Genomic DNA, 14,990 nt, shown 5'->3' on the forward strand with positions numbered 1-14,990 from the left:
ACAGAGGGAGAGAGTCCCTCGCAGCCCACTACTTACTGGGGATATGTCCATTGTCCCACGCTAAGACACTGTGGATGCCAAGAACATCACGAACATGGAAGATAAAAGAGAAAGAAAGGGTTAAACCATTCCTCCTGGACTCTCGCATACAGGAAGGAGAAGGAGCCCACACAGGAGAAGGCCAATCTGGGACCCCACAAGTAGAAGAAAATGTCCTCACATCGGAACAGGAAGAGTTTGGGCAGAGGTCAAGAGGCGAAGTCACAAGGATCTGGAGAATGCTGAGAAGGGAAGCCCATGAGGAATGCTGAACGGTGGAGATAGAGAACCAGAAGGAGACTCTGGGGACGAAGAGGAGACACCAGAGGAGTGAAGTGAAGACTGGTGAATTCCCCCCAGAAGATGCGCAATTGCCGCCACAACGCAGGAGAGTTGCGGTACGGGCAGTGAGTGACCCAGGATTTTTTTTAAACAGGGACGCATATTGTGGGAGTGGGGTTGGAGTCAGACACGGTGGGAGCGGGGTCGGGGTCGGACACTGTGTGAGCGGGGTCAGAAGACTCTAAGAAAATGTCACTGATCTTTAAAATTTATGCCACATATTATTACAAACCTTTTTGCAGACAGCCCAAAAGAAAAGGGCAGAATTGGTTTAAAGGTGAAAGCGGACACATTATTTTTGTATGATGAATTTTCCTCTTTTACTTTTACTCGGTACTGCTTGATAAGCATTGGGCTAAAGTCCCAGGAAACGGGTTGATGTAAAAGATATGGCAGATAGAGGGGCCTTAGAGAATTAGCCAATTTGGTTATACGAAAAGTTTTTTTTCCTATAAGTTTTTTTTTCTGACTCCCTAGTGGATTAGCCCGTGCTTGGATATTTTCACCGCTATTTATTTGACTACAAAGATGTGAGTGAGAGTGGGGAAAAAGGACATGGACATGGACAAGACATACCCTCCTCTAGTACTTCTCACCTCTCACCCATTAGATATCTGAAAACAACAAATTACTCCCCCCAAAAGAGATGTTAAACCCACAAGGTATCTACTATTATACCAGGTAAAGACTCAATAATGAAATATGTGGGTGAAAGTCCTCTAAAACAGGAGTTCTTTCCCTCAATACATGATTATTAGGATGTCCAGGAGATTGCTTCCCTTTTTGATTGGGTCTGCTTGTCATGATAGCCACTGCACAGGTTGTCAGTTTCTACCAGTGTTACCCTTCTGATGTGCACATTGAGTATGAAAGCAAAAATATTGAGGTAAGAAAATATTGAGTATATCAAAGACAAAATATCTAATCTAAAATATTGAATGGCAAGTAAGTATAACTTTTCTATACCTAACTCCACATATATGTAGCTTGACAATATATAGGTCTTCAATGTACATAGATGTGGAGTTAGGGAGAATAAATCTATATGTCCTCTGTATGCACTTACCTTTCAAAATGTTGTTCTTTGATATTTTGCCCACGCTATTCTTGAAGCACAATATTCATAGCATCAATATTCAGTATTGCAATTGCTTCTGATGCGCCTCAACTGCAGTAGAAGAAACTGTATTAACAGGCTTTGGCAAAGTCAATAGATCTTGCCTATGTGAGACCTACTACCTTTGTCTGTGTATTTTGACCTGCTGCGCAACTTGGCAAAAACACAGAAAAATAAGCAGTATGATGTGACCAGCACCAACCACTTCATAGCACAATTTTTCTGTTGGAAGGGAGGAGGCAAGCTACAATGACAGGAGGAGGAAGTAGAGACATTGTAAATGCATTGTAACAAGGAAGGGAGGGAAGGGCAAGCAACAGTGACCATAGGGAGGAGAGGCAAACAGCTAAGACAGAAAGGCAAGCAACAACGACTAGAGGAGGGAGGGAGGCAAGGATTGATGACAGAAGAGCTAGAAGCTCCTGAGGCGAAAAGCCGGGAGCAGGGAAACCTTTGCTAACATACTGGAACAGTTCTTTAGTGTGTGTCACTCTCTGTTTTAATTGCACGCTCCGTTTTGGGCATCATTTTCGTTCCTTTTAAAATAGCCCATTTGCTTCCTACTCACCCTATTTGGCTCTTGCTGGGTTCTCCCTTCTTCCAGGGGCTGATTCGGGTTCTTTCTGGTTGCGGGATTGATCCTCCAGTAGAGTTTGGTCTGGCGCCATCTTGGGAGGAGGCGTAGGTTGGCGCGCTAGTGCTCCGGGCGATTTAGGCTCAGGGCTACAAATTGAGCATCTCGCGCTACCACCTCTGTTTAGAGCTAGAAGCTCCTGAGGCGAAAAGCCGGGAGCAGGGAAACCTTTGCTAACATACTGGAACAGTTCTTTACTGTGTGTCACTTTCTGTTTTAATTGCACACTCCGTTTTGGGCATCATTTTCGTTCTTTTTAAAATAGCCCATTTGCTTCCTACTCACCCTAATTGGCTCTTGCTGGGTTCTCCCTTCTTCCAGGGGCTGATTCGGGTTCTTTCTGGTTGCGGGATTGATCCTCCGGTAGAGTTTGGTCTGGCGCCATCTTGGGAGGAGGCGTAGGTTGGCGCGCTAGTGCTCCGGGCGATTTAGGCTCAGGGCTACAAATTGAGCATCTCGCGCTACCACCTCTGTTTAGAGCTAGAAGCTCCTGAGGCGAAAAGCCGGGAGCAGGGAAACCTTTGCTAACATACTGGAACAGTTCTTTACTGTGTGTCACTTTCTGTTTTAATTGCACACTCCGTTTTGGGCATCATTTTCGTTCTTTTTAAAATAGCCCATTTGCTTCCTACTCACCCTAATTGGCTCTTGCTGGGTTCTCCCTTCTTCCAGGGGCCGATTCGGGCTCTTTCTGGTTGCGGGATTGATCCTCCGGTAGAGTTTGGTCCAGCGCCATCTTGGGAGGAGGCGCGCTAGTGCTCCGGGCGTTCTCACCTAGCGCTACTTACGGTGTATCTCTTCCCGACTGCGCAGCGGGTGGGCGCCGCGCCGGAGGTGCACCAGAGGCAAGCCCGTCTGCGCCCTTCCGCGCCCAGCCGGGCCTAGGGCCAGACCCTATGCCCGTTTCATTGAAACACTCAATCTGTTATTCTCGGAAGGATCTGCTTCAACTTAGACCTACGAAAAATCCCAATTGTTGTTATCTACACAGGCCAGATGACACATACACCTATTGTAGTCTCTGTAATCAGAGTTCACAGGGAAGGAAGCATGATACACCCATTAGTACTAACATGCCTATGGCCCTACTGAATTGTAGGTCTCTTCCCAAACATTCTCTGGAAATTAAGCTTATGATTCAGGATCACAATTTAGATATTTTGTTTCTGACGGAAACTTGGCTATCCCTTAACTCGGAAGCCGATATTGTAAGCTCGCTATCCCCAGGGTATCTTATTCAATCACAGAACAGGCCCATTGGGACAGGGGGTGGGGTAGGTATCCTGTACAGAGACCATTTTATTTGCAGGTTGGAGGATGGTAATATTTCTGATTGTGAGAGTTCTCATTTCATTTTGCAAATCTCCCCCACCACCTCTATATCAGGCCTGCTGGTGTATCGCCCTACGAGCTATTTGGGACACTTTGTTAGCTCACTTATGGAGATAGTAACTGTTTTGGCCTCTACTGCGTCCAATTTTATCGTTCTGGGAGACCTTAATTTTCATCTTATTGACCCCATGATAAAGTAGCGGCTGACCTTCAGCTGGATCTTAAACCATATGGTTTGGGTCTTATTAATATGGATGCTACTCACATAAAAGGCCATCTGTTGGACCCTATTTTTTCCAACATTTGGTCACTCTAGTCCAGCCCTCCCGTACCCCTTCCCTGGTCGGATCATTTCCTGGTCTGCTTTTCTTGGCAAGCCGAGATTGACTTACCGCGTATCACGGGCTTGCGCATTTTGGAAAGGGCCTGGTCTAAGCCTCCTGTTGAAAGCTGGACCCTTAAGCTTGAACAATCTATTCCCCTACCCGACCCCGACCCCGTGGTAGCTGATAATAACTTTAAGAACTGGCTCGACAGTTCTTTGGATTTATTTCTGCCGAAGAAATTAATTGAAAAAAGGGCAGAGCTTGTAAATCTCCCTGGTATACTCCTGAGCTCAGAGCCTTACGGAAAGGATGCAAGAAGCTCAAGCGTGTATGGAGAAGGGACTGGGCCAGTCATAACAAGGAAACCTATCGCTCAGCAATTAGGGCCTACAAAGTCTCTTTAAAAACGCCCAGGCTGCATTCTTTGAAGAAAGAATTAGATCCTCCTCCAACTCCTTGAGAGAAACCTTTCAGATTGTAAAAGAACTACTGAAGGTCCTGACCCCCTCATAGTCCCGGACACTTCCGCAGGCAAATGTAATGAGCTTGCTTATTACTTTGACGCTAAAATTCATAATATCCTTAAGACTTTGCCACAACCCGACTATACAGTAGATACCTATAGAAGGCATATGATGCCCGGTCCTCAGTTAGACTTCTTCGATCGAGTTTCTGTGGAAGAATTTCAAAAGGTCCTGGTTTCCATGAAAAGTGGCTCTCCCAGAGACTCCGTTCCAATATCTATTCTCAAATGGGTTGCTTCCACCATTTCCCCCCCCCGGCTACTGACCTAATTAATGCCTCCTCTGTCAAGGCATTGTCCCTTCAAGTTGGAAGGGGGCTGTTGTAAAGGCCCTATTGAAAAAGCCCCAGCTAGATCCAACGGAGCTGGCTAATTTTAGGCCTATTTTATTGCTACCTGGACTCAGCAAGATTGCAGAGAAAATGGCCAACCAACAACTGTCCACTTTTCTGGAATCTAATGAACTACTACACGGCTCTCAAACAGGCTTCCACCCGGGCCAGGGTACTGACACAGCCCTTATATCGGTCATCGAAGAGGCAAGGTGCCTCTTGGATTCAGGAGGAACAGTGGTAGTGATCCTCCTGGATCTAAGTGCAGCCTTCGACACGGTTAACCAACGTGTCTTGATTCAGCGCCTATACAATCTGGGAGTGTCTGGTAAGGCCTTCGACTGGCTAACATCCTTCTTAGATAATCGGACCTTTCAAGTCTGGGAAGGCACTGCGCGGTCCAACTCAATCCCCCTCCAGTGTGGTGTACCGCAGGGCTCATCATTGAGCCCGACATTATTCAACGTGTACATGTCCTGTCTGGAGGATGTGGTTGCCCCTTTTGTGATTAAAATAGTAAGTTACGCTGACGACACCCAACTCGTTGTCTCGCTGACTCAATCAGACCAGTGTTCTGAAAACCTTCATGGCTGTTTGTCCAAAATCCACGCCTGGATGAGCGAGTCCTCTCTCAAACTTAATGGCTCCAAAACAGAACTCATGCTGTTGGGGCACAAGGGGACCTCACTGTCTGATGCTATCTGGCCTACCTGTATGGGAGTTCTCCCCCCTCCAAAACAAGAAATCAAAAGTTTAGGGGTCTGGCTGGAACACGATCTTTCGTTCAAAACCCATGCTAAAAAAACGGCTGGCATTTGTTTCGGGTTACTCCGCTCAGCTCTGAAAGTCCTCCCTCTTCTTCCCCCTCTCTCAAGGAAGCTGCTAATTCAAGGTCTGATCCTTTCTAGATTAGATTATAGTAACGCCCTGTTTTTAGGCACCCCGGAAGGAACAATCTCTAAATTGCAGCTGATTCAGAACTCCGCAGCCAGGCTGCTCACATGCACTTCTATGAGGGCCTCAGCGAAACCAGCCCTCAGACAACTTCACTGGCTGCCTATTCGTGAGAGAATAACGTTCAAATCTTTGTGTATCGCTCACAAATCTCTGAAAGGCAAGGGACCTCCGATCTTGAAGAGACTAGTCCCGCCCTATAAAGCTAACAGATCTCTCCGCTCTGACCATGAATATCTGGCTATCATTCCCAGAGTTAAGAGGGCGCGCACCGGAGGCCGTCGATTTTCCGTGAACGCTGCGTTTCTGTGGAACTCCCTCCCGCTGAAGCTGCGAGCGGAACCATGCCACCTGCGGTTCCGGAAACTCCTTAAAACTTTCCTTTTCCCTCAGGGACCCTGAGCTTTACTCCCCGCCGGACTTTTGGCTCTCTCTTAGCGCTGGGACGCTCCCGAGTAACCATGCACTTTACAAATCCGGTTACATTACATTATATTACATTACATTACATTACAGAAGGGGGAGGATGGCAAACAACAACAGCAATCGTGGAGGTGCAAGAAACAACAATGAGGAAGCAATGATGACTGGGGAACCAGCAGAAAAAAAAGTAACTCAATCCGAGAGGGAGCAGTGGAAGTACACCAATAAAGCAATATATATATATATATAACCAAACAAATTGGGTCCTTCCGAGATCATTTCTCCCGTCGTCAGGTGGCGTACAAAGCGGCGAACCCAAGCCGTTACTTGTAATTATTCCAAAGTTGCTTTCTGTCAGCAAGTACGCACTCAGAGACAGATTCTGATGAAAAGTATTTATTCCCAAATTACGCGTAATTTGGGAATAAATACTTTTCATCAGAATCTGTCTCTGAGTGCGTACTTGCTGACAGAAAGCAACTTTGGAATAAATATATATATATATATATATATATATATATATATATATATATATATATATATATATATATATATATATATATATATATATATATACTTATATCATGCTTTGTTCTACTTTAAGCTTGTGCCCTCAACATTGTGCAACATTCATGGCATGTGCAGGTCGTACATTCGATGAGAGCCAGGTGACAGTTGATGCTGGGCAGTTGGAGATCTGAGCAGGCGAGGGAGTCTCACTCTTGTGAGGGAAGATGAATAAAGCCTTGGAAAGTACCTGAATATGTGTGTTGTTTTATTATAATTTGACAATAATCACCTTCTTCATGCAGTTCCATCACAGTGAGGTGTGGACCAGTGTGATTTGAATGGTCAATGGTGGATTTGCTGGTTCCTCTGTGTGTTTCAGTGTCACCAAAACATTAAGTGCCCTACACCCTTGTTATTTTCATGCAGCACAATGACTTTCAGCAGCTCATATATCTTGTGTGAGGGACCAGGGGCTTCTTCCACGCTCCCAAGATGCCATCTTGGGTCGCGTGCTAGTGTTTTAGGAAATTGCTTCTGCACACCTACTTAAGGCAAGAGATATTAGCATGCAGCCACCTAGACTGAGGACTGTTACACACTGATCACCGCGCTTGGATTAGAAGGTCCCTTCACGATATTTACTATCTTCGCCGAATTGTTTTTAAAAGTTAGTTTGTGCTTATGGTGCTTACTGTAAAATCTTTTTTAAGACGTTTTAATAAATTTGTCCTACCTGTTCAGGTCCGCATACCCGCACTTAAAACATTTCCTGCATATCTCACTGCTTTAGTGAAAATCCTTGGCCCCTCGCTCCCAGTCGCCATCTTGTGTGAGGGACCAGGGGCTTCTTGCATGCTCCCAAGACGCCATCTTGGGTCACGTGCTAGTGTTTTAGGAAATTGTTTCTGCACGTCTACTTAAGTCAAGGGAAGCAAGCGTGCAGCGCGCGCGCACAGTGGGCGCGCTAGAGGCAAGCCTGTCTGTGCCCGTCCACGCACCGGCCGCACCTAGCGCTAGCCACTCTGCCCGACAGAATGTAGATCAAGGCAGGATCAAATATTCCAAAGAGAGTTTACTTGATATCGGTAAGAGAGAGGAGGAGACGGCTCAACAAACTATGGCCACGGGTGGTAAAAACAGTTTCCTCAACTGTGGGTTGGTAAAGTGCAGGTCTCTGACAAAACATCACTTGGAGATCACCAACATGGCGAGGATATGGACTTAGATGTTCTATTCCTAACAGAGACATGGACATGCGCGGACTCCTTGGTGGAATTAGGCCTGGCATGGCCGAAAGGCTATAAGATTTCCCATAAACCAAGGGCTGTGGGGAGAGGAGGAGGGATTGGGATGTTATACAAGGAGAAGTGGGACTTTGCTCCCCTAGAGATAGAGATGATTCCAGGAATAGAGATAATGGGTTTCTCTTTACAGGAGTTCAGAGGGAGGTTAATTACAGGGATGGTCTGTTACAGACCCCCAGGATCGGATACCCATTATCAAACACTACTTGAAGCTATTTCTGATCTGGCCCTTACCCACTCTAGAATTATCATACTTGGTGACTTCAATCTGTGGGAGAATGGGACTCTTGACAATCATTTAAGAGACCTAAAGCAAACGTGTGAGAACTGCAATCTACTTCAATTGGTCCAGAATATGACGCACCAAGGAGGACATGTTTTAGAGCTCCTCTGCCGATCAGTCGAAATCTAAGATAGTGGATTTACTACCTCTATGCTGGTCGGACCACTTTCTAGTTCACTTACACATATTGATACCGCAGCAGGAGGTTAATAATAACTGTCGGACGACTTACCGACTTGGAAGAGAATGGGCCAAGCTAGATAAAAATGTGAAACACCTGACAATCCCGAATCAAAATCTGTTTATCCCCACGAATTCCGTCGATGAAAGCTATCAAGTATTTTGTAGCTCTATAACCAGCTCTCTGGACAGCATAATCGCTATAAAGGGACTCAAAAACAGAAAAAAAGCTTCAGCTCCAAGGTTCAGTGAGGAACTGAAATCATTAAGACTGAGTTGTAAGCAGGCGGAGAGAAAATGGAGAAGGACATACTTTGAGATGGATAGAAAGGAACTGAAATGAATACAGACCAGATATAAAGAGTCCATAGCTAGGGCCAAAGCAGATTTTTATGCCAAATCCATCTTGACAGCTTCAAATAGTACCAAAGCTCTATTCAACATCGTTAGGGAGCTAGCCCATCCAGCCTGCACCGGCATCAAGGTGACTGCTTCACAGAAACTCTGTGATGCAATCGCCGTACACTTTGAAGAAAAGATCACCAGAACAGTGGGCGAACTCCGTCCCAATAATACTGACAACCAGACTGACCCACTGGAGAGACCAGGAGAAGGGCTTAGAGTAACGCCTTGCTTGGAAAACTTTCAAGTCCTCACAGAGGACCTTTTTGACAAACTTGCCCAAAGCATACTCGGGCTCTCCCCAGGATCCGCTCCCACATAGAATCTGGAAAGTCTCTGGAAAAGAAACTGTTCCCTGGCTGCAATTAATTTGCAACCAATCTTTGGAAGATGGAGTGGTCCCGGAGGCCTAGAAACAGGCAGTAGTCACCCCTTTGCTTAAGAAGCCTTCCCTAGATCCCCTGATCCCGACTAACTTTCAACCCATATCCTTGCTGCCTTACCCGGTAAAAATCCTTGAAAAATTGGTCAGCAAAACGCTGTCTGGATATCTAGAGGATAACAAGTTACTAGATTGTGATCAATTTGGTTTACGCCCGGGCCACAGTACTGAGATCGCGCTGGTCACCGTAATGGATAACCTACGGATGCGTGCCGACAGAGGGGATCTTTCTGTGTTAGTGTTACTAGACATGTCGGCCGCATTTGATACGGTGAGCCATACAGTACTGTTGGATAGGCTAACTCATCTGGGAATAAAAGGTCGTGCTCTGCAATAGGTACAATCCTATCTCTCAGGAAGGCAACAGACGGTTACTATGCCACCGTATGAGGCCAGTCGGGTTCCTGTACTTCACGGAGTTTCACAAGGGTCTGCAATTAGTCCCATCCTCTTCAATATTTACTTGCACCCTCTACTCTTGTTAATCAAGTCCTATGGCAGATGACACCCAATTGGTGTTCTCCCTCGAAGGAAAACAGGCGGTGTCCATGGACAAAGTTCAAGAGTGTATGCTCCAGACAGTAGGCTGGCTTAAGCAAAAATCTCTGCAATTTAACAACAGAAAAACAGAGGTTATATTTTGCCCGCCTACCAGCCTGTAGCAGCACCCTAAGCTGGAGTTTAAGCTCATCCCAGCGGAAGATCCTCTAGCCCCTGCCAAAATGGTGCGTAATTTGGGGGTATTAGTGGACGGTGGTCTCCAAATGGAGTCCCAAGCAAATAAAACTGCCATGGTTTGTTTCTCTCTGTTACGGATGCTACGCCAGATCCTTCCGTTTCTGCCTAAAGATTCCCGCTGGCTTGTGGTAAGGAGCGTAATCCTTAGTAGATTGTACTACTGCAATGCCCTGTATTTGGGTGCACCGAAGTACATTCTACAGAGATTGCAAAGACTCCAGTCTTTGGCAGCAAAATTGGCACTGAACAGGCACCGCAGGGTCTCCACGACTGGTGCCCTGAGAGATTTACACTGGCTGCCGGTGAAAGAGAGAGTGTGTTTCAGACCTCTCTGTATTGTGTACTAGCATCCCGTTCCGACGTTGTCCGGGTATGAATTGCTGCCAGCCAGTAGTATATTCTTTTGTAGTATTTCGTTTTGATAGCATTTCTTATCTGAGACAGGCCCGTGAAACGCTCCGATTCACAGTGCACTGCTGATGCACTTAAGAGTGCGCGATCAGTAGTGTGTGAACTCGAGTTTCCCTACTTTATTTTTCCTTGCAATATTATATAGCGCAAACTCGACAACATGGCATGAGCACAATTTACATTACAGAAGAACACATTCATTTGTGGTAGGCACGGGGAGACAAAGCGATTTGCCTGGAATCAAAGGATGTTGAGCTGATGCCGAGATTCAAACGTAGCTCCCCAGCTCTAAAGTTCGCAATTCTAGAACTTGTGGCGGGAGGTGTGTCTAAAAGTGTATGTCGGTGCTGGCCATCAATGAGAGAGACTTGTGCATTTTTCAAATGGGTGGTGAAAAAAAAATGAGTATGTTGCTGGAGATGTGGGCCGCCGTGCCACCAATGTACTTACCGGGGGAGGGTAAACACCCATTATTCCACAACTTTCTTTCCGCATACCATCACTCCGCATACTTTGATTATGAAAGTACCATGACTCCGCAATGCCATTATAACGCATGGCATTACATTTTATATGCTTTTACCACGCATACATTTACAACGAAATTCGTTGTAAATGCATGAATAGTAAAAGCATGGTTTTTTTTAATGTTCGGTTAAGGTAAGTATGGGTTTGTTTCTCTCTGTTACGGATGCTAGACCAGATCCTTCCGTTTCTGCCTAAAGATTCCCGCTGGCTTGTGGTAAGGAGCGTAATCCTTAGTAGATTGTACTACTGCAATGCCCTGTATTTGGGTGCACCGAAGTACATTCTACAGAGATTGCAAAGACTCCAGTCTTTGGCAGCAAAATTGGCACTGAACAGGCACCGCAGGGTCTCCACGACTGGTGCCCTGAGAGATTTACACTGGCTGCCGGTGAAAGAGAGAGTGTGTTTCAGACCTCTCTGTATTGTGTACTAGCATCCCGTTCCGACGTTGTCCGGGTATGAATTGCTGCCGGCCAGTAGTATATTTTTTTGTAGTATTTCGTTTTGATAGCATTTCTTATCTGAGACAGGCCCGTGAAACGCTCCGATTCACAGTGCACTGCTGATGCACTTAAGAGTGCGCGATCAGTAGTGTGTGAACTCGAGTTTCCCTACTTTATTTTTCCTTGCAATATTATATAGCGCAAACTCGACAACATGGCATGAGCAGAATTTACATTACAGAAGAACACATTCATTTGTGGTAGGCATGGGGAGACAAAGCGATTTGCCTGGAATCAAAGGATGTTGAGCTGATGCCGAGATTCAAACATAGCTCCCCAGCTCTAAAGTTCGCAATTCTAGAACTTGTGGCGGGAGGTGTGTCTAAAAGTGTATGTCGGTGCTGGCCATCAATGAGAGAGACTTGTGCATTTTTCAAATGGGTGGTGAAAAAAAAAATGAGTATGTTGCTGGAGATGTGGGCCGCCGTGCCACCAATGTACTTACCGGGGGAGGGTAAACACCCATTATTCCACAACTTTCTTTCTGCATACCAAAACTCCGCATACTTTCATTATGAAAGTACCATGACTCCGCAATGCCATTATAACGCATGGCATTACATTTTATATGCTTTTACCACGCATACATTTACAACGAAATTCGTTGTAAATGCATGAATAGTAAAAGCATGTTTTTTTTAAATGTTCGGTTAAGGTAAGTATGGGTATAGGGGTATATGTTTTGGGGTTCTGAGGTATATGTTTTGGGATGTTTGGGTATTTTAAGGGTTCAGATATAGTTTTGGGTTATGGGGTACAGGGGTAGTTTTAGGATTTAGGGATAGGTATGGGTTTTGGGGTACAGGGGTATTTTTAGGGTTCATGGCTAGGTTTGGGTTTTGGGGTATAGGGGTATTTTTAGGGTTCAGGGGTAGGTTTGGGTTTTGGGGTACAGGGGTATTTTAAGGGTTCAGGGCTAGGTTTGGGGTTTGGGGTACAGAGGTATTTTTAGGGTTCAGGGATAGGTTTGGGTTTTGGGGTACAGGGGTATTTTAGGGTTCAGGGGTAAGTTTGGGTTTTGGGGTACAGGGTTATTTTTATGGTTCTGGGCTAGGTTTGGGTTTTGGGGTACAGGGGTATTTTTAGGGTTCAGGGGTAGGTTTGGGTTTTGGGGTACAGGGGTATTTTAAGGGTTCAGGGCTAGGTTTAGGTTTTGGGGTACAGGGGTATTTTAGGGTTCAGGGGTAGGTTTGGGTTTTGGGGTACAGGGATAATTTTAGGGTTCAGGGCTAGGTTTGGATTTTGGGTTACAGGGGTATTTTTAAGGTTCAGGGGTAGGTTTGGGTTTTGAGGTACAGGGGTATTTATAGGGTTCAGGGCTAGGTTTGGGTTTTAGGGTACAGGGTTATTTTTAGGGTTTAGGGATAGGTTTGGGTTTTGGGGTAAAGGGTATATTTATAGGGTTAAGATGGGTTAGTGTTTAAGGGTGTTGGGGTATTTTAAGGAGTACGGGTGGGTTATGAATATGGGGTGCAGGGGTATTTAAAGGGAGCAGGGTGGACACCCGGAGCTGCAATGTACATAAACTGGGAAGAAAAAACAATGAAATATTGGGCATAACGCTCGCTTTTTTTTCCGTAATCCCGCGCCCCGCACACGGCCAACGCCCCAGCACACGCCCACAGCACACAATATGAGACATGGCATGAAGTGCGGAACGTACCACATGCCCCCAGTGTTTGTCACGCCCCCAGCACACACCCACAGCACAACACAGACACGCCCACAAGGGACTACTTTGCTGGCACGGTTCTTTTACCTTTTAAATGTATATGGTGGGCGTCTGCATAGCCTATGTCCTTCTGCTGCAACTGCCCTTTCCTACGCTGTATTGGGTGTTGTGATTGGTGCTGTGGTTCCTGAGATTACCCGCCTCAAATGTTTGGGCTCTCTCTTTATTATATTAGTATAGATAGAGCAGCGCATGGCCTGGGTCCCATCCCACTACAGGAAAGATTTACTTAGCATAAGAACGCCAAGATTCTAGAAAACCAGGATGGGGGCAGAGCCTTCGGTGTGGCAGCCACACATCTTTGGAATGATCTACCCCAGCCCATTAGACAGGCCGACTCACTGTTATGTTTCAGAAAGAGCCTGAAAACTTGGTTATTTACAAGGTTGAAAAATTAGATCTTCCCTACCAGCTCAGGCTGATCTTCGTGCTGACTAGTCTGTAGTCTAAGTGCCAGGATACCCGCAAGGTGGCAGTTTTGCGCTATATAAATGCTTCATACAATACAATACAATACAGCTTGTTTGAGTCTATCTTGTGCTGTTTGCTGGCTCACGCTCTGCACCGCTTGTGAGTGCTGCTTGGCTCAGCCTCGGAATCAGTATTGTGTAAGCAGTCTAAGTGCCAACTCTGTGTGCCGGTTACATCCACTGCATCGCTATGAATCCTGACTGGCACAGCCTTGTTGTTGTGAGCAGACGGTGTGTAAGTGGCTCAACACTGTGCGAAAGTTATGCTTACCGAATGAGTACTGACAGGCACAGCTTCGATGTGGTAGAGCCTAAACAGTGTCTGTATTTCTTTTACTCTGGTGTACTCTGAAACAATTGAAACGATCCGCCCTGCAGGAGGAGCTTTTACTAACATAGAAAGGAGCCTACAGTCTACCATTAAGTAGCATAAAAAAGGCCTATTTCTCTAGTGTAATACTGCTCGTTTACATTTACTTTCAGCATGACAAGTAATCAACTGGTTACACTTCCCCCATCGATTTTATCTAAAAATTAATCTCTTTCAATAAAATTGGAGGAATAGATTGTGTTTTTTGAAAATTATATTGAAGCTATTGATGGTTTGAGGTTTCCAGCATCTAGACATAAGACATTATTACTTAATTCACTAGCCAAGAAAGGACAGCATGTATTTAAATTCTTGCCATAGGTTTTGGGATCCGATGGTCAACCTATAGGGAAACCGTATCTAGAAGCTAAAAAAAGATTGGAAAAGTACTATGGCAAACAAGTCAATAATAATGCAACGACATACATTTTATTCTGTACCACAAAAATAGAAGGGAATGATTGATCAAATGTTAACAAGATTGAGGGAATAAACAGTGAAATGTGACTTTTGAGCCATGACTGATCAGATGATTTGTGACCAATTAATAGTTCAATGTAAAAATAAAGGAATGCATGAAAGGTTATGGGCTGGTACAAATCCAACATTACAAGAAGCAATAGCTATGGAGAAAATAGTTGAGCAGTCCAATTTGTGCATGAAAGAATTGCAAAAATTGAAGAAAAAAAGAGGAAGGGGTAAATGTAGTGAGTAAGAAAAAAGATTCTACTGGTGTTGACAATAAGGGTAAACAAAATTGGTTGTTAAACAACCCATAGAAAAAAACAAGGATAAGATCCAACAGTGACAATAAATAAAAATTCAATGGGTTTTACAGCGTTACAGATGTGTGAGCATGGGACATACTGCAGACTTCAGATGGTGTTTTGCATGTGATAAATATTGTAGAAAATATGGGAAAATAAGGTAGTTGGCAAGGTTATGCAAAGATTTATCTAAAAACAGGGTTGCATTTGTAGACAAAGAAAGTACAGAATCAGATATAGTATTGTGTGTTGAAGACAAGTAAAATGTAAAGATACAAAGACCAAGAGCAATTCTTACATTGAACGGGGTGCTGCTGGAGCTAATGGT

Source organism: Lissotriton helveticus, chromosome 10, assembly GCF_964261635.1.
Source record: "Lissotriton helveticus chromosome 10, aLisHel1.1, whole genome shotgun sequence".
Lineage (NCBI taxonomy): Eukaryota > Metazoa > Chordata > Amphibia > Caudata > Salamandridae > Lissotriton > Lissotriton helveticus.